Here is a 21722-nt window from a genome sequence, read left to right as displayed (position 1 = left end):
CCCAGCGTAAAACACAAACAAACAAACAAACAAAAAAAAACATAAAAAGCCAAAATACCAAATCAGAATCTTTACATTTTCCTCATCCACCTAAATAGACTTCTCTGTCAGTCTCACAAACCTGCTCGCTTGAGGAACTCACAAGCAGGTTTGTGCTCATTAAAAAATCCCCTGATTTGAATGAGGAGCACGAGTTTTGTTGTTCAAGCTATGCATTTAGCAGACAAGTTGATAATGATGAAAGGGTGCTTTCAAAACCTTCTCCACGCATTTTGCCTTTTTTTTTTTCCCCCTAGCACACAACCTCATTAATGTGTCATCACATAACGTCTGAGCATTTATTTCTTTTTTTTAGGTCCATTTTCAATGCCCTCCGCTAACACTCAGCCAATCGGACCTCTTTCACAGCTCCCAGGCCCCCCCCCCAAAAAAAACACAAACAAATCGAAGAGACAGACTCTTCAGTTCACATGAAGTATGTCAGTGTGATAATAGGGCAGCGTGCATAATAGCAAAACCCTGAAAATGAAGGCCGTCTTGCTCTTAGTCACGACTGTGCAACTGTGAACTGTGAACTGATAGGTATGTAATAAAAAGACCTCCGCTATATTCGTCCGTTCCAAAAGTTTCATGCAATTATTCCTCAATCATGACCTCAACACCTTATACCTCCGACTCGGCAAATCCTGAGATATAAACACCTCAACATACTGGCTCTTTCTCAGACTATCAAATTGTGTTTTTCCACTTCATTGTAAAAAATATTTTTTGAATAGTTTCATCTCCCCTTGAGCACCATGAAGTGGAATCTCTGACTGCTTCTGAGTTCTTGCAATAACAACAAGATAGGCGACTCTCGGCTGCATATTTACTGCCCAATTAAGGCCTGGCCATGTAAATTCAATCACGGTGTCTGCAGATCCTGTTGAAACGCCCTACATCGATATGCAGCATCCAAATGGATCTTAGAATCTCCAGTGAGTGCTTGGAATTGGGTTTTACTGCCCAACTCCAATAGGTGTTAGTGCACTGTCTAAAGTCATAGTAATAAAGCGGATAAATAGTCTCCATGTGCTTCCTACGGCAACTCTGGTACAATATACCAGCCTTATTAGAAGCAGGGTTGGAGAAATTCAAGCAAACTAGTGCAAGCTCTTCTTTTTTCTTTTTCTTTTTCTTTTTTTTAAACGGCACAAGGGAAGGGCATCAGTAATTCCGACACACCTTACAAATGATCAGCCACTGAAAATCCTGCACGTACACAGCCAATCATTACAAAGTCAAGGGTGTGAATAAAAATTCTTTTGAATTATTTATTTTTTTGGAACACCCCACATATTTGGCATATTTTGGTGGAACAACTAAACACTGAAGTGGGATTAGAGTTTAAAAAAAAAAAAAAAAACATATTTTAATGCATCCAGGTTGACAAACAGTCAATGAAGAATGTTTCAATATTGACTAGTGCAGACTTCCTGGATTTAAGCTTATTCTCATCTTGTGAGGAGGCCAACTGGGGCCAATTGACCAAAACACCCGGCTGGTCCGGACCACCAGAGGAGCCCGGCTCCTCACTCTCCTTAACGAAGAGCCATTAACAATCAAAGTCTTAACGGCCCTGCAGCTTAACGAGGAGACTTAACGAGCTTCTTAATGAAGCCCCGGCCGTCATTACCACAGTGAGCGGTGGCAGCGCTGATTGAAAACACCTCTCAGAGCCATTCACAGGCAGGAGAACCCTGCCTAAGGAAACCAAATCCATTTAAGGGTGACCTCTCACCCTTATCTGTTCCTCCAAGATTAATAGAAGAGCAGAATGAAGCAAGGTATTTAACCGGATATAATGGGTATGGATATTTTATGGCGGCAAAATTTGGGACGCAAATTGGAATCTTTCAGACACTTTTCAGGGTGCAAATATAACCAAACAATATTTGATACAACGCAACTGGCTCTCACCATATTTCACCTCCGGCAACCTGAATGTGACATCTCATAATGCCTGCACTTCATATCTCACTGATATGCCATCAAATATATCAACAGCCAAACAATATGAAGGCACTCGCCACAAAAACCAAATTTACTGGTGTGTCACCTCTGCTTGGAGAATGATTTCAGTCTGATAAGCAGCCATATCCATTTTCTTTGGCGCCTGATGTGTATGCAACACTCAGCCTCCCCAGACTCCTAAATCTCCTCAATTACTTATATTATCATAAGGTAATATGCTTATACTCATATACTCAATTTCACATTTTTGCAATAACCATAAATCATGAAGCGAGGAGGAAAAGTACTCTCTGCCAACCTCTAAATCACCTAAATAACTAATATCCCATATACACAATTTCACATTTCTGCTCCACAATAAATCATAAAAACACCAGAAAAATGTGCTTTTTTTTCCACAGCTGTGCATTAGCCTAATGAATGTGGAAAGGTGCCCCCCCCCGCTCATATTTGGTGTGTGTGTGTGCGTGTGTGCGTGTGTGTGTGTGTGTGTGTGTGTGTGTGTGTGTGTGTGTGTGTGTGTGTGTGTGTGTGTGTGTGTGTGTGTGTGTGTGTGTGTGTGTGTGTGTGTGTGTGTGTGCGTGCGTGTGCGTGAGACTAACAAGGGAGGTGAGGTCACAGTGTGAAAAACCGTCACATGAAGTGCCAATAGGCGTACAGCAGCTATGCAGGCGACCGCTGAGCGCTGTGATTGGCAGCAGGGTTCAATTCCCCAAACACATCAGGGGAAGAGTACAAGGGCATCCATGCAAGGGTGAGAACATCCCCCAATCTCCCCTGCAAGCCCGTGCAGGAGGCAAAACTATTCGTCTTCTGTTTGGTGACTTTGAAATAGCCAGAAGCTTATAAGACAACCGCAAACTCCACCAACCAGTCAAGTTGTGCAGCAACGCTGGGTTTTAGGGTAAGCTGCAGGCTGGGAATGAGCCAGTTCTGTCATATCAGCCAGAGAGTGTCAAGCAGGGCAGAGGGGAAAGGGTCAGCCAATCGATTTGGAGCAGACCCACCAATTCAGAGAGATGTCTGAAGAAAGAGGCCGATCTGGGAAAACGGCAGCAAAATTAATTTGGGACAGGGCCCATATGAGTTCAGAGAGCCCGTTCAAAATGAAAGCTTGCCTTGTGGCAGGCTTTACCTACCTCTGCGATATCATTAGTTTTGCTTGAGGGTATGTGAAGGTGTTTGTCAGTGCGTGTGCACATGTTTGTGCGCATCTTTTTATACGTGACAATCTTAACAACAGGCTCTCCCAGTGTGTGTGTGTGTGTGTCTGTGTGTGTGTTTGTGTGTGTGTTGTTGTTGGCCACAGTAACTTTAAAGTAAGAGGTGTAATGACTCTGTGTTTGCCTCTGCCCCGGCTGGACCTCCACTTGGCAGAGCTCAACCACTGAGTGGACAAAGAGCCAAGGCGTGACTATGAATATGTGTGTGTGTGTGTGTGTGTGTGTGTGTGTGTGTGTGTGTGTGTGTGTGTGTGTGTGTGTGTGTGTGTGTGTGTGTGTGTGTGTGTGTGTGTGTGTGTGTGTGTGTGTGTGTGTGTGTGTGTGTGTGTGTGTGTGTCTGTGTGTGTCTCCGGAGAGCTGCCGGGGACCAACCTGGAGAAGAAGAAACAGTTGAGATAAGGCCAGCCAGTGTGGGCTCAGTTAATAGAGCACAGCACAAAGTGAAGGCCAACATCTACACAGCAACCAATAATTAAAGTCAACAACTCTGAGTTGGCCATGATCAGCTCTGCAATCATCAAATGCTTCTGCTCACACTTCCATCTGGAGGGCAATGGATCCCCATCTGGGCCTCAGAGGGTGAGACATAAAAGCATCGACATTTGTATTCACAACACAAGTAGTCGTACACGAGTTCAGATAGGTTTGCGTGATCTTTATATACATAAAGCTGTGTGAAAAAGTATGTCAACCAAAAGGGGTCTTTTATGACATACTGTATGTGCACAACCAGAGATTGATTCACATCTACAAAGCTGTTATGTTAAAATCCAAATAGATTTTATTTCCTCATTAAAAATGAATACAAAAATTAAACCTTCATATCAAGAAGTCTCTGAGATTATCATGGTGCAATACAAAGCTCACACCACTCTCATCATCTGCTTCAGGCAGTGAAGGAATCCCAAACCACAACATTTCCATGCGTTTTGACTTCTAGAGTGTAATTCTCCTGACAGGTTGTTTTTTTTTATCTGCATCAAACAAGTCTACCGACACTGAGGATAAAAACTATATATGCCATTCTTCTACACAGAGCTCATTTTTCTAAATAACCTGTTTGTGCAGTGTGGTCACTGGCACACAGTTTGAACCTAAATCATAAATGCTTGGTACTACAATCTATGTTTGCTGTTAGAAATATAACACAGTTATGAGACATTTTGTTTCTTTTAGGCCTTCTATATGCAATCAGACATTTTTTCCTCGGGATGTATTTAAAGATAAAACCTCAGTGATCATAAATCTGAAGGGGAGACACATGTAATGGTGTGGTTCTATTTTTAAATCCATTCAAACTATGAATGTGGTATTTTGTCACCCATTCTCATTTCTAATATTACACTTTTTAAATTGTTCAGTTTGCCAAAAATGTCACCCAAAAAAAAAAAAAACGTATTTCCACTGAATATTCTGTTTCTTACACATTTGTGAAAAAACGTGAAATACATGTGGCTTGTGGAAATCAATCCAGTTTCAGGAAATGATTCTCCACTGTTTTCTTCTATCCTATAAATCATACTCAGTATGTCAGAGATGCTGTAATTCTTTGGTCCAAACTTTTGAATAATTCATAGATCTTTCTTTCTTTTTTGCTTGCCTGATTCTTTATTTTATGAAATTTTGATGCCTATTAATAAATAATTTTATTGAAAGCCTCTAAGTTCAACACAGATTTTCCTACAGGTTATTCCAATTTACTGTATGTGGTTATTTTTGGGACTGCATTGGAAATGACAGGATTATTTTTAAATAATAAAGGTGGCCTTTGCATTATAGATTTACTCTATTCTTTATCTGCTCCTAAACGCAAGACCTACAAAACAAACAGCTCTCTCTAAAGTCACAAAATGCAGATTTGAGAAGATAAACATAAAGATAAATCCTTTCAGACCAAGTCTGAGACTGGTGAGATCCAAACAAGCTGCCACAAATAAAATTAAATGTTAAATCAGATATCTGACAGTCTGTCCCAACAGACTAAACAAATACAGTATGTGACATCTGAGTTGCATAACCACGCTTTTTTGGACTTCAAGGGACCCAATGACGCTTTACTAATTCATCCCTAATCATATAAAAAAGAAAAAAGGGAAACGGCTTGGTTTCTTTGGCAGGGATATGTCTAATTTCACTGCAGGCATCTGAAACTATAGTAAATGCTAAAAATAAGTCAGAACAAGAAATGCAAGTGTTCCGACATCTTCTTCAAACTCATTTAAAAGCCAAACGGAGGCAAACAGTGAAGGTCGCCTCATAGTTCCATGTAAAGATCCATCAGTTTATGAATCAAGTGCCTGATTCGGCATTCAGCGTAGTGTAATTAAGTTTTATCATTAACATTACAGGTGCATGCAATCAAAATTTCACGTCAGAACAAAGTGGATTATCTAATTTGTTAAAATGTTGGTTCACTTGAAAAATACCAGATCATCAGGCTACTTGTTGACTGCCAATCAGAGTTGCAACACTGATACAACAATGAGAATTAGACAAGGTATAATTATCCTCAACTTTCAGCCACAGCTGCAATAAAACCAATAATTGTTACGATGTGAATGCACCCCTGCCACGATGCTCAAACAAACCATTATAACCGCATAAAACGACCACATCCAGAAAATGTATGCAAATAAGGACTTGGCCAGGTGTGGCCTACACATACATCCTCGTGCATGCAAATGTGTATGCTCTCTTTCAACTGTCCGGCTCTCATCTCTAATCATTGCCGACACGCAGAACAAAAACATCATCCAATTATGCAGAGGAACTCCAACATAAATGCCCCCCCCCCCCCCCTGCAGAAGCAGAAAACAGACAGCCTCTGAAGAGCACTTCTGACTTCACAAGACAGACCTTCATACTGTGACAAGTTTTACATTTTGTCTGAACTTTCAATCAAACCCAATTGCACAGCTAGTGTGTGTGTGTGGGGTGGGGGGTGGTGGTGGTGGGGGGGTGGTTTCCCTTTTTTTCGCAATGAAATGTCAGACAGCGTTAGAAATCGTCTTCTCTCGCTTCCCGTCTGTTTGTCTTTACAGCGAGTGGCGGTTTAGATTCGTCGTGAGGAGCAGCAGTTAATTGTTTAGCATCGATGTACCATTGATTCAGCATTGAAGTTTGGTTAATGTCGATTGCCTCTTTAATCCAATTGTGGTGTGGACATGTTGCCCTGTTCCTGTTTGATCTAATTCAGAATGTCTCTGGAGGGCACGCCATGTGGCTTCCACAGACACACACACACACACACACACACACACACACACAAAGAAGGCAATATCTCTTTCTCCCTGTCACACACGCGTTTCCTCCCACTCACACACGTCCTAATAGAGCATTCATTATTCATCATTATTAGACTTTTCCTTTAGCACCATAAGCTGTTCAATGCATCCCGCCACTGTTCTCTTCCTCCGCAATACATTATTCAGGACAAAACTGTGCTTTTAGCCTGAGAGTATGCAAATCCCACTTTTGATTACCATAATCAGCTGATGTGAGAGGGTCTGTGTGTGGCGACTAGTTGGCTGATTGTTTGTGTTTTATTGCTTCAGTGCTCCACTCTGGTGGTGTGTACTTCACATCATATTTTTAGCCGACGGAGACGAGCTTGGAAAAGGCCACTGGAGGCTTAACTCACTGCTGTACATTTAAAAGGGCAAATCGCCCACATATATGCCACCACATGCCACTGCCAAGAGGAATGGCTTTTGCCAATGGGGGAAAAACATGTGTGTGTGTGTGTGTGTGTGTGTGTGTGTGTGTGTGTGTGTGTGTGTGTGTGTGTGTGTGTGTGTGTGTGTGTGTGCGTGTGCGTGTGCGTGTGCGTGTGCGTGTGCGTGTGTAAAGGGTGAACCAATGAATATATATTTGAAGATCTGTTGCCAATTTTTTGCTGTTAGCCTCGCTATTCGTATTGGATTTTGGTCACAGCAATGTAAAAACAAAGGTTGACAGGTACTTACACATAAAATAACAGAAAGCAAGCAAAATACAAAAAATGTGTTTTGAAAGAAGCTTCACAGCGTCACAGTGTTTGTTTTGAAAGAGCACTGAATCATGTTTTGGTACACGTCTGTGATACAAATTGTAGTTTGATAAAATAATAGAGGTGAGAATATAATGACAATATAATTGTTAACACATGAACGAACACACACAGACCCATCTTATTGATTATGCAGGTACATGAAAAAAAATCCATGAACACTATTTTACTGCATTCACTTGTATTAATTTGTATGATAGATTAACAATAATTAATCCCGCAGCAATTCTTGAAATAACAATTGTGCTATACATATCAGGAGACTATATTATGATAAAAGAGAATCACTGTGTAAAACATCCACCTATCTTCCAAGCCACTTTATCTTGGTGGGCTGAAGCTGATTCTGGCTAATTGTTGGAAGAGGAAACCCTGAATCTCCTGTACTCAGGAGAAAATCGAGGAGGAAATATATAGTCTATCGAGAAAGGCACCCATGCAGACTGAAAGCAGGGATTTTCTTCACCAGAGCACTAATCAACACACCACCATGCTGCCTCAATGTTAGGTGATTCATTTATCAACTTAAAAAGATTATTGTACACAAGCAGATACATATATCTCTAATTAAATACTTTATCAAACTCATTTTGTTTCAGAACTCACCATTTCACAATTGTTTTTCAGATTCTAGATAAGTTTTCATTCTCAAATTTGGATTAAACTAATGCCAGTATGAACACATTATTCTCTTGAACAAACAAGACAAACACTGGAATGGGTTTGAAACTTTAACATATCAGACGAGGTTCATCAAGACAAGCTCAGGCAACATGGCTGAAAGTGATCATATGAGACAGTGATGTGAATAAATCTGCTGACTGTGAACACATGAAGAAATACAGGCCTTCACTGCAAATGGTTTGTAGAGACTTTCCCTGTGTTATATAAAATGTATGTCGTGTAGAATCCACAGACCATGCTTTATTGATACCTTGTGTCATCATATTAAAATCATCTCAGCATGTGGGTTGGCACTGACATGCCTCTTAGGATGCATTAAAAAATTAACCTGCATGTGTCAAAAGATTCCCTCCTTCTCCTTCCTCTCCGTTTCCTCCACCGCTGCTCTCCTCCCCCTGTCTCCCCCTCACCTCCACCAGCTCCTCCCGTGTGGAATCAACAATAACTCCTTCACTCTGCTCTCTCCTGGCCTCTTGCCCATCTCATGCTGACCACGCTTTCCTCTCTTGACATGCCCCCGCCACAAACCTCCTCCCCTCTGTAACCCACCATGGCCCTTCTTTCATGCTGCCTCCATTGCTCACAATAGTTTCTGCCAAAAGACATTAAAGCTCAAATAACTCAGTTTTTGTCACCTTTTTGATATTATGACTGTGATATATTTCAGTCTTTTGCTTAGTTATACAGTATCTCCGCCTGGGCTGCAATTACGTACATGTTGTCCAGATAGTCCCTGAAGTGTCAATCAACAAGATTTTATCGATCCTCTAATCCTTCGTCTGGCTCCGTCGTGAGGTCAACATTTCAGTGGTTTATGGCCAAACTCTTGCACAAGTAATAACACTGCCATGAGCCTCAGTGGTGCTTTGTGTTCAGTGTTAATTAGAAATTGTCCTCTCGAGAAGAACAAAATCAAAACGTTGTCAGAAAAGCGACTCTAGTGACCTTCGAGATCAGACCGCCTACACAATGGAAACATCCTTAGTTGGTGGAGAGTTTAGTAGAATAAACTTTAGACTGAAGAGAGACGGCTGTTTGGTGCCTCCATTCTCATAAATAAACACTGATTTGTCTAAACTTAACTCTTTATTGACCAGCCTTGGTTACGTCACTGTTTCCTTCCAAACAAATGTGAAATCAAAGCAAACACTATGATGAAATTGGTGTGCTAATTGTTAAAATAAGTCTTATTTTTGCTGTTGTTTTTTTCTGATAACATGAATATCAGTTTGCCATTTCATTTTCCCCATTTGTGTCCTTGATTGATGAAAGGTGGAAAAACCAGGCTTGAGCCTGTGCACTATAGAAAGGGAAGTTCTGCTAGTAACAATCAGATTTTTGAATATACACCAAGGTGCACCATTTTGCAAACAACATGCCATAGTGTTAATGATGGCTGAATCTCATTTAGAGAATTTTTTTGTAAAGTATATGTGATTTTGGTTGGCTTTATACAAGATTGCAAGAAATGTGAGTTGTCTGTCATGGTCCACCTCGATACTGACTTTAAAGTATAGATTTTAAGTATATATTTTAGGGTCAACATTTTCAACTTGCACATATTTTGGAGGAAACTAAGTGGTAAGGACAATGCTCCCTAAATTTATTTTGACTCCAAACGTTTACCAGTTATACTGTAGATAACTTAGGTAATGTTGTGCTTTTGTCATTATCACACTGTAACATCATCAAACTAATCTATCATTTCAAACAGTAAGCGAAGGCAGAGATAAATGTTGTGAGCCTGACAGTGTGTCATTCTGGAGAGCATGAATAGATGTCTTTGTGTGTAATCTGAGGGACTGAAGGCTAATTAGCAACTAATTGCGTGATAAAACCACATTGAGCTAAAATGAGCATGTTGAACATCAGCCTACTGTGATTTGGCAGTTAATATAGTTAAAACAACCACACTCATCTCTATATTAGCATTTCTGCAGCTTCCAAGAGCCAACAAACCTTTATACGTCTTGCTAATAATTATCCTTACAACAAATATTACAGACTGACTGTGCTGCCCGATTGCGTGTAAACTTGTTTGGCACAAGATGACAGTGAATGATTTAGATTTTTTTTTTTTTAAACAAAAACAAACAACAACAAAAAACAGAATCAACTAATGTGAGACAAGTTGTGCAACAGAGCAGAAATTCTTGCTCTGATTAAGTACAAATCTGTGACCGTAATTAGGTTACTAACTTTGATACATATAGATGTAGGAATATCGTCCCCCCTCCAAAAAAAAAGAAAACTAATGCTCAAAGCTCAGACCTGACGACCTACTTTACATGAGAGTGATCCGCACACAACATTGGAATAGTGTTAAGGAAGAAACAATGCAATAATCATGTCAAGATTAAAGATGTGCTCATAGAAATTTCTAGTGTGGAAATGAACCCACAGGATGTTTCAGTTGTAGCAGACAGGTTGATAAGAGGGCTCTCTCTCTCTCTCTCTGATCTGCCCCTCCCCTCTTGCCCCTGCCCTCACTTCCCTGACTCATGGGCTCCTTCAGGGCCACGGGGAGAAGTGGAGCGCACAGTTCAGGCCAAAGCATAAATATTAGCTCAAGGTCACGGTCATGGAGCTCACACTGGGCTATGCATAATCATGAATTGAACTCCTGCGCAGGCTCTTCACACTCCCCCCGTCACTTTACTGCAGACCGATTCACTCCCTTTGACACTCGCCATATTTCTCACCACTGCAACAGCCAACCTTGAAGGGTTAACCCACGGCAATAAATCAGATCCTGCTCCAATTTGTGCTTCATTTCACATTATTACAATACCATAAGTTGTTAAGGTTTCCCCTGTGCTCGTTCATGTTCCTGGGGTTAGCTTCAAATGCGGTCGCATATTGAGTTGAAAATGGTGTAGATGTACTCTAAGAGGTTCATATACTCTTGGAGATAAAATACTGCCATTCTCACATCTGCGAAAATGATGCTTTAAATTCAGATACTTGCTTTGCTGATTTGTTCGACATTATCCGGAGATGAAACAGGAGCTATAAAGAGGGAACGAAGATTGGAAGTAAAGAGAGAAAGGCAGCCCGTGTTTCCTTTGAATCCCATCTTTAATAGACTCCACGGTTTCTCCTCATCTTCCCCCACTGTAGTCTTGCTCCTTCAGTCATCCCGCCTATTATTTCCTCTATGTGATCCTGCACCCACTCAACACAGAAACACATTTAAATGTGGCCTCCACAGGGGCTTGCAATAAAATGGTATTTAACCGCTTTCCCAATTCTCTCACTCTGCCTCACCTACCGTCATGCATTTTCCTCCGTGTAAACTCTGCACGTCTCCGCGCTGATGCCCTGGATCCCTGGCTGCCTCTTTTCATAACCTTCTCCTTCTCTCCCTGGTCTGTCTTGCTCCGACTCGCTTCAGGCCTCAACGGGTTGCGAGGTCAGCTTGAGAAACGTGTGTGATCTCTCAGTCCTTCCCCTCCTGTCCTTTTTCTTTAACCGTCTCACACTTTCTTCCCTGCTGCCCGATGTAAGCCATTAACCTTTCCTCACTTTCCACCACTCTCACCTTTTTTTTTCTCCCTCTACTCCTCTGCTCTGTATATCCACATGCCATTAACACTGCTCTCTCTCTCTCTCTCAACCATACAACCGCTTTTTTAACCCGTCTTTGTTCTCTTGTCAGATTTTTTTCATTTTACCCCTTTTCTTCCACATCATCCCATTTTGCTTGTGCATGCTAATCTCTTTCTCTTCTGCCTTGTTATCTCCCCCCGTCTCCTCCCTCCTTCCTACACTGTAGTCACTCTCTAATTGCTGTCTCACCCCTGCTGTGCTCGGACCCGGAGGCTAAATGATTTCTACAGGGAGACGAAGAGTTGAAGCGTACAAAAAGAGAGTTGTTTGCAAAGAGAAGGTTTTTTTTATTTTTTTATTTATTCATTATTGATGGGTTCCTTGTCAGAAGATGTGTGTGCTTACAGTTTTTGTTGGCCCTCCTATTGGCACCATCATACACCCTTTTTACTTTTTGTCTCTGCGGTTCCATGCATCTTTTCTCTTCCACAGTTTCATGAGGGCTTCTTTCATCCACACAGTGTTGTTTGTACCTTTGAATCATGACCTACAAGGTCTTGTAAAGTAGTCTCTGAAACAAATATTGATTTGAAATCTACAAGTGCTTGTTTCTTTTCTGTTACTTCCAAATGGGACTGGGAAAAGGCGATGAAATTATTTACAGGTTTATGAGGTAAAAGTAGGAATACCCAGTTTCAAAACATTGGATCACAATAAATTTCTCATCTAAAAAGGTACAAGACGTACTCGTCATCTATTATTCTAGTTATATTAAAAGGAGAAGGCACCACAAGCACAGCTGTTGCAAGAAGGCAATGTTTTTGGGTGAACACACAACTTATCCACAACTATTTTTTCCAGCACTAGTGATTTGAAGGATTGAATTTCAAAGTGTAGTTGACACATTTGGAAGCGATTATTAAGTATATCTGACACAGTTATGGACATATACTAGATATATGAAAAATCTAGTAAAATATCAATTAGAAATAATGTGTAAAAATACATTGTAAAGGATTTATGTTCTCAAAAAATATCTGAAATCTCATCCATGTCATCTGAGGCTGCTGTCCGTGCATGACTTGCCCAGGGTTGTAGTTTTGTGGACAAGTTGTCTGTGGACGAGCTGTCCTACAATCGTGCATGACTGGGTGAATGTGATCAAACGTGAATAAGTGAATGTCGAGACATGTCCATATGGTTTTAACCCCCAACTGGACCACTATAATAACAGTTATTACACAAACGTAAATTCTTAGCAAATTAAGCACATTTCAAGACTATAACAAAATAAATACGAGCTACAGGGAGCATTCACATTTCATCATATGTGCACTTTGTGTTTTCTGAGCCTTATTGGTTTAATGGTCAGTGCTGCTGCCTCGAGACATGTAGGTAACGAGTTCTTTTGTCGATAAAACCAATCCAATATGAAAGGGCTGATCTGTCTTCAGAATTTCTAAAATAGCTGAAGTGCATACAGTGATAAAGTAAAGTCATATAAAAGAGAAATACCAGTGCTCAATTCATGTACTCTGTTTATGAAAAATAGAAAAAAATTTCAACTTGACTCGTAGCTCAGGAGGAAAGCACTTTGTCAGACTGAGCACACCAGCTCTTAAATTGCGGTGACAACCTCCTTCTCATCCTTGCATCACATTGACAATTTCCTACGAGCAATGTTGCAATATCGCACATGGGCACGTTGCACCCAGCGGCGCTGCACGGAGAAGCAGGCGTTATGAAAAACACTACGACCAGTTACTTTATGTTATTTATATCTATTTAGAAACCCTCGGGCAGAAAGAATCTTTAAACTGTATTTTGCACAGTAATTTTCGATTCTGAATGTTAACGAATGATTCAGCATAAAGAAAGCTAAGTGTGTGCCACTGTGGGAACTGATAGGTATTGTTTGACGTGTCAGACGCTAAAAGAATTTAATTACTGTTTCACATTGATGTCAAAAATGTTATATATTCATACTGTGCTATAGTGTTACGCGTATGCTTCAGACAATGTTAATTGTCTAATTCTGGCATATTTCACTAATATGAATAATACATGCTCATGATGATGTTAATGATATGCTAATAATGATGATAGCCTGAGTCCATTTCCTCTTGTGCTGGTGAAATAGATATGCACATTTGCTGGCATGCCAGGTAGCTCATACACACAGGTCGCTGAAAAGGTGAGAGGCTGGAAAGATGGATTTTCCTAAAAGACAGGAAGCAACTGCTTTATGTGTCACATTTTCTCCCCACACGAGGTGTGAGGCAGTTAGCATTTCAAGAGGAGAGTAAAGGGGAGAAGAAAAGCTAATCAGAAAGGGGTGAGTTTTTTCTTTTTTAATCCCAGCTCTGCTGAGGCGCCTTTTCTCCACAAGAAAAAAAAAAATCTGTGTTTCTTTCACACTGCCTCTGCAATCACTTCAAACCCCATTACAGACCATGTGACAGCATCAATTAAATTCACAATTATCATGGGGCAGAAACACTTCAGCGTGAGAAAATATAGTAACACAGCTTCGTTTCAGACAAAGTGTTAATAGAGAGCAGACAATACATTGGTGAAAATGTTGGGGGGGGTTGCTCTTTTAGGCAAACTCTCATGAACAGGAACATCTCCAGAAAAGCAGGGTGTCAACATGAACAAAAACTGATCTGACAGGTAAAAAGGCCTTTGGTCATTTCAGTAACAACATAATCTCACTAATGTCTTCTTTAGAGACTTGAAAATACAGGAGGTGCTTATAAATATCGTTGAAAGGTTACTCTGTGTCCACAGACTTGGCCGTTCATTCATTATCAGTTTAGCAATAGAGCCTTTGTCTCTTATCAACATCACAGATTATAGTCATGGCTTATGTTTCTAGCTTTAGTGGAGAGTTACAGTGACCTGACTAACATGTTTAACAAAAGTAAAAAGCAACATGATTCAGTGGGAGAAGGCGGATTTAAAAAAAAAAAAAAAACATACTGCAAAAAGCTGCATCGCACCTTCAGACGAACACAGGTTGCGTGCTAAAGTGTGGACAATAACTGCCTTCAATTGAGAAATGTGTTGTGAGTCATAGGCAATGGCCTTTGCAGCTGAATGAGCCTGAATTTGGACTGAGTTTGATCTGGCAGGTGGAGCTGTTCTGACTAGTACAGTCAATTTCTTCAAGCTTTCCACCATAGCTCACTCCATTACAATGAAGTCAGATCCTTGATGGCGGAAAAAAATAAATAAAACAAAAACCACAAGCCAGGGTGTCCGCATTGATCTCGCTACCTATAGCGCCGGCCTACACTGGAGCAGAGCAGGAGATTAAAAATTCATAAGCGCATTAAAATCTATAAGAGCATTATTCATGTGTGTGCCATCACCGTGTGATACAGTAGGGTACTAATCACACACATCTCGAACCCAACAGACACAAACGCACATGCACAATAGCATTCTGGGTGAACTCCAAGTGTCAGCACTATCATATGGGCATGTGTGTGTGTGTGTATGTGTGTGTGTGTGTGGCCTGGCGTTGTTCCCTTCCTGAGTGCCATACAATGTGCTGGCATAAATACCTGCTTGACACAGCAGATTGGCACTAATGGCTTTACACGCAGTGCCATCTGTAAGCTGGACCGTTGGCTTTTGCATCCTCTCCATGCTCACTAACAGTGCTTCACAGCATTCACTTCAGACCATCATCAGTCATAGTGCAAAGGCAAAAATAGCCAAATTAAATGTTGGCGAAACATCAGGGAGGCTGCGCAAACAGCCCGTAAGATCCTGGCCATCTGCGCTCATCTGGACATTAAACCTACAAAAAAAACAGTAAACAATTTGAGCCCTTTTGTCTACCTAAAGTATGAGACACCGCCTGCTGAGCCGGGGCTTTTTAAAACACCAGTCCTACTTCAAGCACTTACACACACGCAAAACAACGTCTTACTCTATGGCTTTCAACAGCCCGCAGCAGTCACACAGGGATCATTACTATTCATTTGCTCAGCAAACTGGCCACACAGGCTTATAAATTAGCTCATCTACCGCAGCTGGGTGCGGAGACAGTTGGCGCATGCTGAGGACTGAGAGCACAGCCATTACAGTGCGGCGCTCCGAGACACCTTCTGTCCAGTCAACGTGACCTCTTACATGCTCATCTGCTCACTCTTTTTAAAGGAGGTAAGAGGGTGAGATATGCCCCGTTGATGATTGTAATAAACTACAGAGCAGAAGCTATAAGGTCTATAGTATTGTATGTGTTGGGCTGATGTAGAACGCAGTGATAAATCCTGTCAAACCAAGTGTAATTCAGTCCGAATGAAATAGTATTAGCAAGACCTTGCAGGATTCAGGACCAAGAGCTCATGCAGCTGACAGGTCTGACCTACAGGGAAATGAGGGAACACTTGGACTACTCTTGCCTTCTGCCCTGGGGGGAGGATCAATGGTGGAAGGGAAAAGTAAAGCTATTAATTCTCCTGGATATGTCAATTCCCATTGGCGGGCACAGATTGGTAGAGATCATGACTAGCCCCATGGGCTGGCGGGATCTGGGGCTTTTGCTGCGCCTCAGTACACCATTGATTCATTGAAGGTTTTACAGCTACCTGGAAGGCACCACAGCACAATGGGGGAATGTAAATCAATTCCAATTGCTGGTTTATAATAATGCACAAAAAAACTTGGAGCGTGACTGTGGGGTTAAATTATTCCAATCACCTTTTGTTTAAGACATGTACCTCAGTGAATGACCCGAGGTTAAATAAGCCATGTAAGAGACTTGTAACAGTGTCTTAAATATTCATAAAACATTCATAAAATAGTTCACAGCCCTATTAAATGATAAATGAAGTTTTTCTTTTTCCTTACCCGTCCGATGAGCACAGGTTCAGGCCCAGCGTACTCTTCAATCACAAAGAACTGGTTCCAGATCCAGCTCCTCCTGCTGCGAGAGCGAGGCCCTTTCCCCTCCATCCGGTCACGCACGTCCTCATCCACCTCTGACTCGGCTTCCTCAAACACAAGGCCCTTTCCATTTTCTGGATCGACAGCTTGAACCTCACTGTCTTTTGTTCCGTGACTCCATTCGGAGGCAGGGTGGAGCCTCAGGACATGAGTGCTGTTGACAAGTTTGCTGTCTTCATCTGCGGGGTACTGAGGTGTGCTGAGTTCTGTTTGAGCGGTGTTCGCTGACTCTGTTAATGGGTCTCGCTGGGAATCTGCCTCTCTGTTCCCTGGTCGCACTCCCAGGGGCTGCATTGTCAGCACAGATGGTGATTCATTTGTTTCAGAGGGTATGTACAGTGGGAGATGTCTAGTCAATGTAAATGGTGGTTCTGTTTGGCTCATCATCACTTCTTTCTCGAGGCTGAAGCTGACCTCGCTGCGAGGTGTTGACAGTAAACGACCCAGGTGTTTGCTCTTGCCATCAGCACTATCTGTGCCCTGTATTCCCAAGTTGTCCTGCCCTTTGCTTAAAGCTGGTTTGACTTCACTTAGAGGATTAATATGAGTGTTAGAGCCCCGGTCTCGATTGAGATCTGGAGTAGTGACTGGGCTTACATAAGGAAATGCAGTTTGATTATCAAATCCAGCGTGAGACTGAGTGACAGCCATATCTTGTCTCGGCACTCTCTGAGCCTCTAACTGTCCGTGATTAACGTCAATCAAATCCCTTTTCCTGCTCCGACTGCCCTTGTTCGGAAAGCTCAGGCCGGGAACACTCTGCATTTGGGAATTGACGATCCTAACAAGGTTCTCTTTAGACAGCAGCTTCAGTACTCCGTAGCTGCCAGTGAGGTTTAGCTTTCGGTTTGAATCTATGCTGAATCCTTTTCCTGGCACGCCAGTAGTATGAACACTTAAATCCGGTCTGCTCCTGGATCGAGAGCTTGTTTTAGACCTCGTTTTATTATAGTGTAGATCAGGCTTGTGATGGATTGTGTAAGTCTTCTCTGACCTCCCTGTTTTTGCAGTGTCAACATTCTTGGTGTTGTTTTTTACTTTTTTCATGTCTTGGTTTATGTTCTTGTTACCAGATAACATATGGGAAGTGGCTTCTTTCTTTTTGACAGAGTCAATCTCACGCTTGGGCTTAAAGGCTTGCCGCTCCCTGTCAGTCACTGGCGGAGAAGGATGATTCTGCAACATGGTGGAGTATGAAAGCGATCCACTGTCACCCGCCTGCTCGTGACTAATCAGATTTCTAAGAGTCACTACAGGCATAGCATTCGAGTCCACTGTTGCATCCCATTGGTCCGGAGATCTGCTTTCCCCAAGTTTCAGCAAGTGCGATCCACCCACTCCACGCCTTCGTAGAATCTTACTGCCCGAGCCAAAATCCACAAGCCCCTCCCGCATGCAGAGGAAAAGCAATAGGAGCAAACTTCTTGTAATCATCTTGTCTTGTGGCGAGATGTTTTAATTTGAGTGAGGTTTGCTGTGAGGCAGGCCTTGTTTTCTGGTTGTCTTCATTCTCTCTCCAGTCTTCCCCCTCTTCATGCCCCGCCTCTCACTCTCTCATAATATGCCCTTCACACTGAGCTGGAGGGCAGGTGTCAGTCACTCTTCTTTCTCTTTTTTTTTCCTCCGCGTAGTCTAATATCTCCCTCAATCTCGCCAAGCCGCTGTCTGCTGTTTTTTCCTCACTCCTCTTGCGAGGTGTCTCATTCGGTTTCCCACGGAGGGTTGAACACCCTGAGAGAAAAGATAAAGATAATTAAGTTAAAACTTTAATCATTCAGCGTTCTGTTAATTAAAAGTGGAACAGCAGAGACAGGTAGGAGGACTCATAGACAAGGAAGACAGACCTTTAAACAGTGCAGAAATCACATTTTCTCAAGTACAAAGGGCTTTTTGGGCCCAGAACACACTTCAATTTAAACCTTCATAATGACCCAAGTGTTCCTCCTCACATCTAATAGATAGACAGGGACAAAGTTATCACCACACCATTGTACGTGGAAAAAGATAGGATATCACGTATTAGAAAACCCTCTGAGCATTGATTAACATGAACCACTGTCAAGAATTTCTGATTGCGGCACAAAAGAGACCACACTACATGAAACCAGCTTCATATCACTTTGATGTGCCGATTAATTTGCTCCATTGATACAAATCCTTGATCAGTCAGGATGTCAAAGCAAGACGCACAAGCAGAGCCACTTTTTTACACGCAGTGCCTTAAGTGATGTAAAAGGTTCCCAGATTCTCGGGTGTCTCACTCGCACTTTCAGCATGTCTCACATGCACTCGAGCCTCTAATGGAAATGCTACAGCAAATCAAAATGTCAGATATCAATCGGTGTGCTTGTTTTAAGATTAGAGAAGGCACCCTTGAGCGATGTTTGGTAAACATCAGCCTCGACATTTGAACGTCAATAATGTGACAATTTGCCAGATTCCATTACAATGAAACAAACCACTGTATAGTGCACAGAGAGCCAAGTGTGTACGAATCAAATGATGTTGACTATAACACCAACAAGAGCGGTGAAATCAAAGCACATAAGCTCGGCTAATGTGGTGAATAAAATAGATGATTTTTGGTTTATTTTTTCATTGCAACAGCATGGAATCTATGTGTGACTCTAGAGTGGTTCCTGTTGCTATCAGGAGGGTTATTTTCATTTTTCATCACCACAAGAATAAGAAGCTAACATTATTGATCGCTTATTATTCTCCGCATACTGTAGACCTGAAATCTTCCTTTAAATTATGCTCCCCTGCCATTTCATTAGGTAGAGTCTAATGTGATTCAATATCGCTATAACAGATGTGCTACATTTTCTGTCTTTACAAAGGTAATAATGTTCAGCATCCTTTGAGATCATAGCAGGGCCTTTAAATTAACTTTGTTTATTTCAAAGGCCACATCTTGCAGTGCTGTTGAACTGCTCTGTGGCATATTGAGGTATTTCTAATATCCTGTCCCTCTCATGTATGGGGCCAAAACATTAGAAATGCTTCCTAATTGGATGCAGTTGAAGTGCAAGTCCAGATTAAATAAAGTGATTGTGGGTTTTCTTGTTTACAAAAGTATCAAACTCAGGCAAGCTGTGATTACTGTTTCTATAGGTGTTGAAACTTGGAAGTGATGATTGGGCAGAGCCGATTTCATCTTGTCCTGTGCCGCCTGGTGTGGTTTTCCTGGGTGTATGACACTTGCTCCTCTGTGGTGCAGACAGACCCTGTCAGCACATTCACTGGAGCCTGACTGAGGTTGGGATGTTCCTTCTGGAATACTTTCCACCCCTTTTTTCTCTCTCATCTTCTCCTAAATGTCCTCCACTTCCATTCCTTCTGTCTCTCTTTCTCTAAACAAATTATTCTGATGAACAATAAAGAAAGATGAAAGAAAAAGATTTTCCACCCTGCCTTTTCCTCTGTGCACACTTTTCCCGCCTCTCCCACTCACCACCTGTCTCTTCTTTCCATTCCATCGTGATAAATCTCCCTCTATTCCCACTCTTTAGCATGCTATTGTTTTAGTATCCCATCCTCCCGGCTGCTCCTTTCCATTCTCTTTCTGTCTTTCATCTGTGTCAATCACAGGCCCGTCACCACGTCCCTCACCCCCGACACACCGAGGCTTCAATCAATCAGCCAATGTCTTCCCTCGGCCTTGCAACATTGGAACTGACAGGTGACTCGCTGGCTACTGTCTTGACGAGAGGGTGCAGCACTATAATTGTGAATATACTGTATATCCAGTCATCATATGATAAAATGCGGCCAGCTGAATATGTCCAGTAGTTAAGAGTCCAGCAGCAAAATGCTGGGGAGATTCTGTAAAATGAGGCATATATACACGTCACACGGGTTGTTATGGAAGATGTGAAGCTGGGTTTGGCTGAATGTTATCTCAAATGTACAGCACGAGGGGGTGATTGGGGTGAATTCAATGACAGAGCTCCTCTCCCTCCCAGAGGAACTTATCAGCTGGGAGTTTGATGGCCAGGCAATCATTGCCACGGGCACCTTGTTAACAAGCCTGGGGCAGGTGGCGGGATGCAGGGCAGAATATCAACATGGCACTGTTGCCAGCTGAGCACAGATTTATAACATTTTCGTGTGGGAGGTTCTGTCAGTGTGGGGTTTTCTTTGAAGGACCAAAGTTAGAATGAAACCACTTTCGTTTTTTTTTTTTTTTTTAATCTTTTACACCATTTTCAGAGAGGAATATCACTCAGAAAGCAGCAGAGGCTCCTGTAATGTATTGATCTATGTCATAACTTTTTACATTGTGCTGGGCGCCTTTGGGGAAAGCTATTGTTACGCAATTAGCCCGGGTGCACGGGTGTCCGCGGCAGTAAGTGAGGATAATTGGGTGCTCCAGTTTGAAGCACGGGGGAGCTCATATTTCCTCATTAGAGTTTTATAATGTAATACGGGGAAAATGTTGTTTTCATTCTTGTGAAACTAGCTAGGATCAAGATGGGGATTTTACCCATAGCCTTTGCATACAGTGCCATGATTTCAAGTACAGTAAATAAGGATGATAAGGCGATGCAGTTAGTGGCTCCGGGGAGTTCTCCCTAACTAATTAGAGTTCTAGAAATTGTATAGTATAAGTATATTCTCAGAGTTTAAAGCCTATGTGATTACTGGTGTGCTTCCTTCTTTATAAGTTATATCTGCCCATAGCCTATCTCTAAGTAAACTGAACAATTGGAGTCATAAATAACTATTATGTTCCACATTCAAATTATCTTCCATTTTTAAGGCAGAAGGAAAATTAATTACAATTCACCACCTTACCTCCTGTCTTGTTCTCTGGACATCCGTCCTGTCAAACAGGCAAAGACCACTACAGCACAAGTGTGCCGATCCTCATATGCTCCATAGCAGCGAGCAAACACATGCTGTGTTACTTTAAGCCCTGTTGACAAAACATCCTCCAGAAAATAAAACACTTATTTACTTATGCGCACACATAAAATGCCTCAACTCACAAAGCCCCATTCATCTGTCTTCTCAAATGCACATTGATGAAGTCACACGAGGAAAAAAAAATGTGAACACACAGAAATACCACTTATATCTGCACTGGGAAGGAAAATAAAGAAAGCTCAGGGGGATGCCTCGCTGGACACAGTCAAGTCAATGAGAAGAAAGGGAGTGCTCTTTCACACCAGGAGGGAAAAGAAAAAGGAGCCACCCCAAAAGAATTATGCATGGGGTAACAAAGGAGAGCTCCAGAAAAGACG

At 41.9% G+C, this 21722-nt stretch overlaps 1 protein-coding gene across 1 annotated transcript in view; it reads right to left on the bottom strand.

Moving 5' to 3' along the window:
* Window positions 1-16466, bottom strand: part of cdh24b (cadherin 24, type 2b) — a gene marked incomplete at its 3' end in the record, with an annotated part of 85056 nt that extends 68590 nt beyond the window's left edge. Inside the window, exon 1 of the mRNA XM_080503075.1 lies at window positions 16381-16466. The remainder of the gene's footprint in view (window positions 1-16380) is intronic.
* Window positions 16467-21722: the final 5256 nt, after the last annotated feature.

Source organism: Blennius ocellaris, assembly GCF_963422515.1.
Source record: "Blennius ocellaris genome assembly, chromosome: 10".
Classification (NCBI taxonomy): Eukaryota; Metazoa; Chordata; class Actinopteri; order Blenniiformes; family Blenniidae; genus Blennius; species Blennius ocellaris.
The sequence above is the reverse complement of the archived record's forward strand: the minus strand, read 5'-3'. Positions and strand labels throughout refer to the sequence as shown.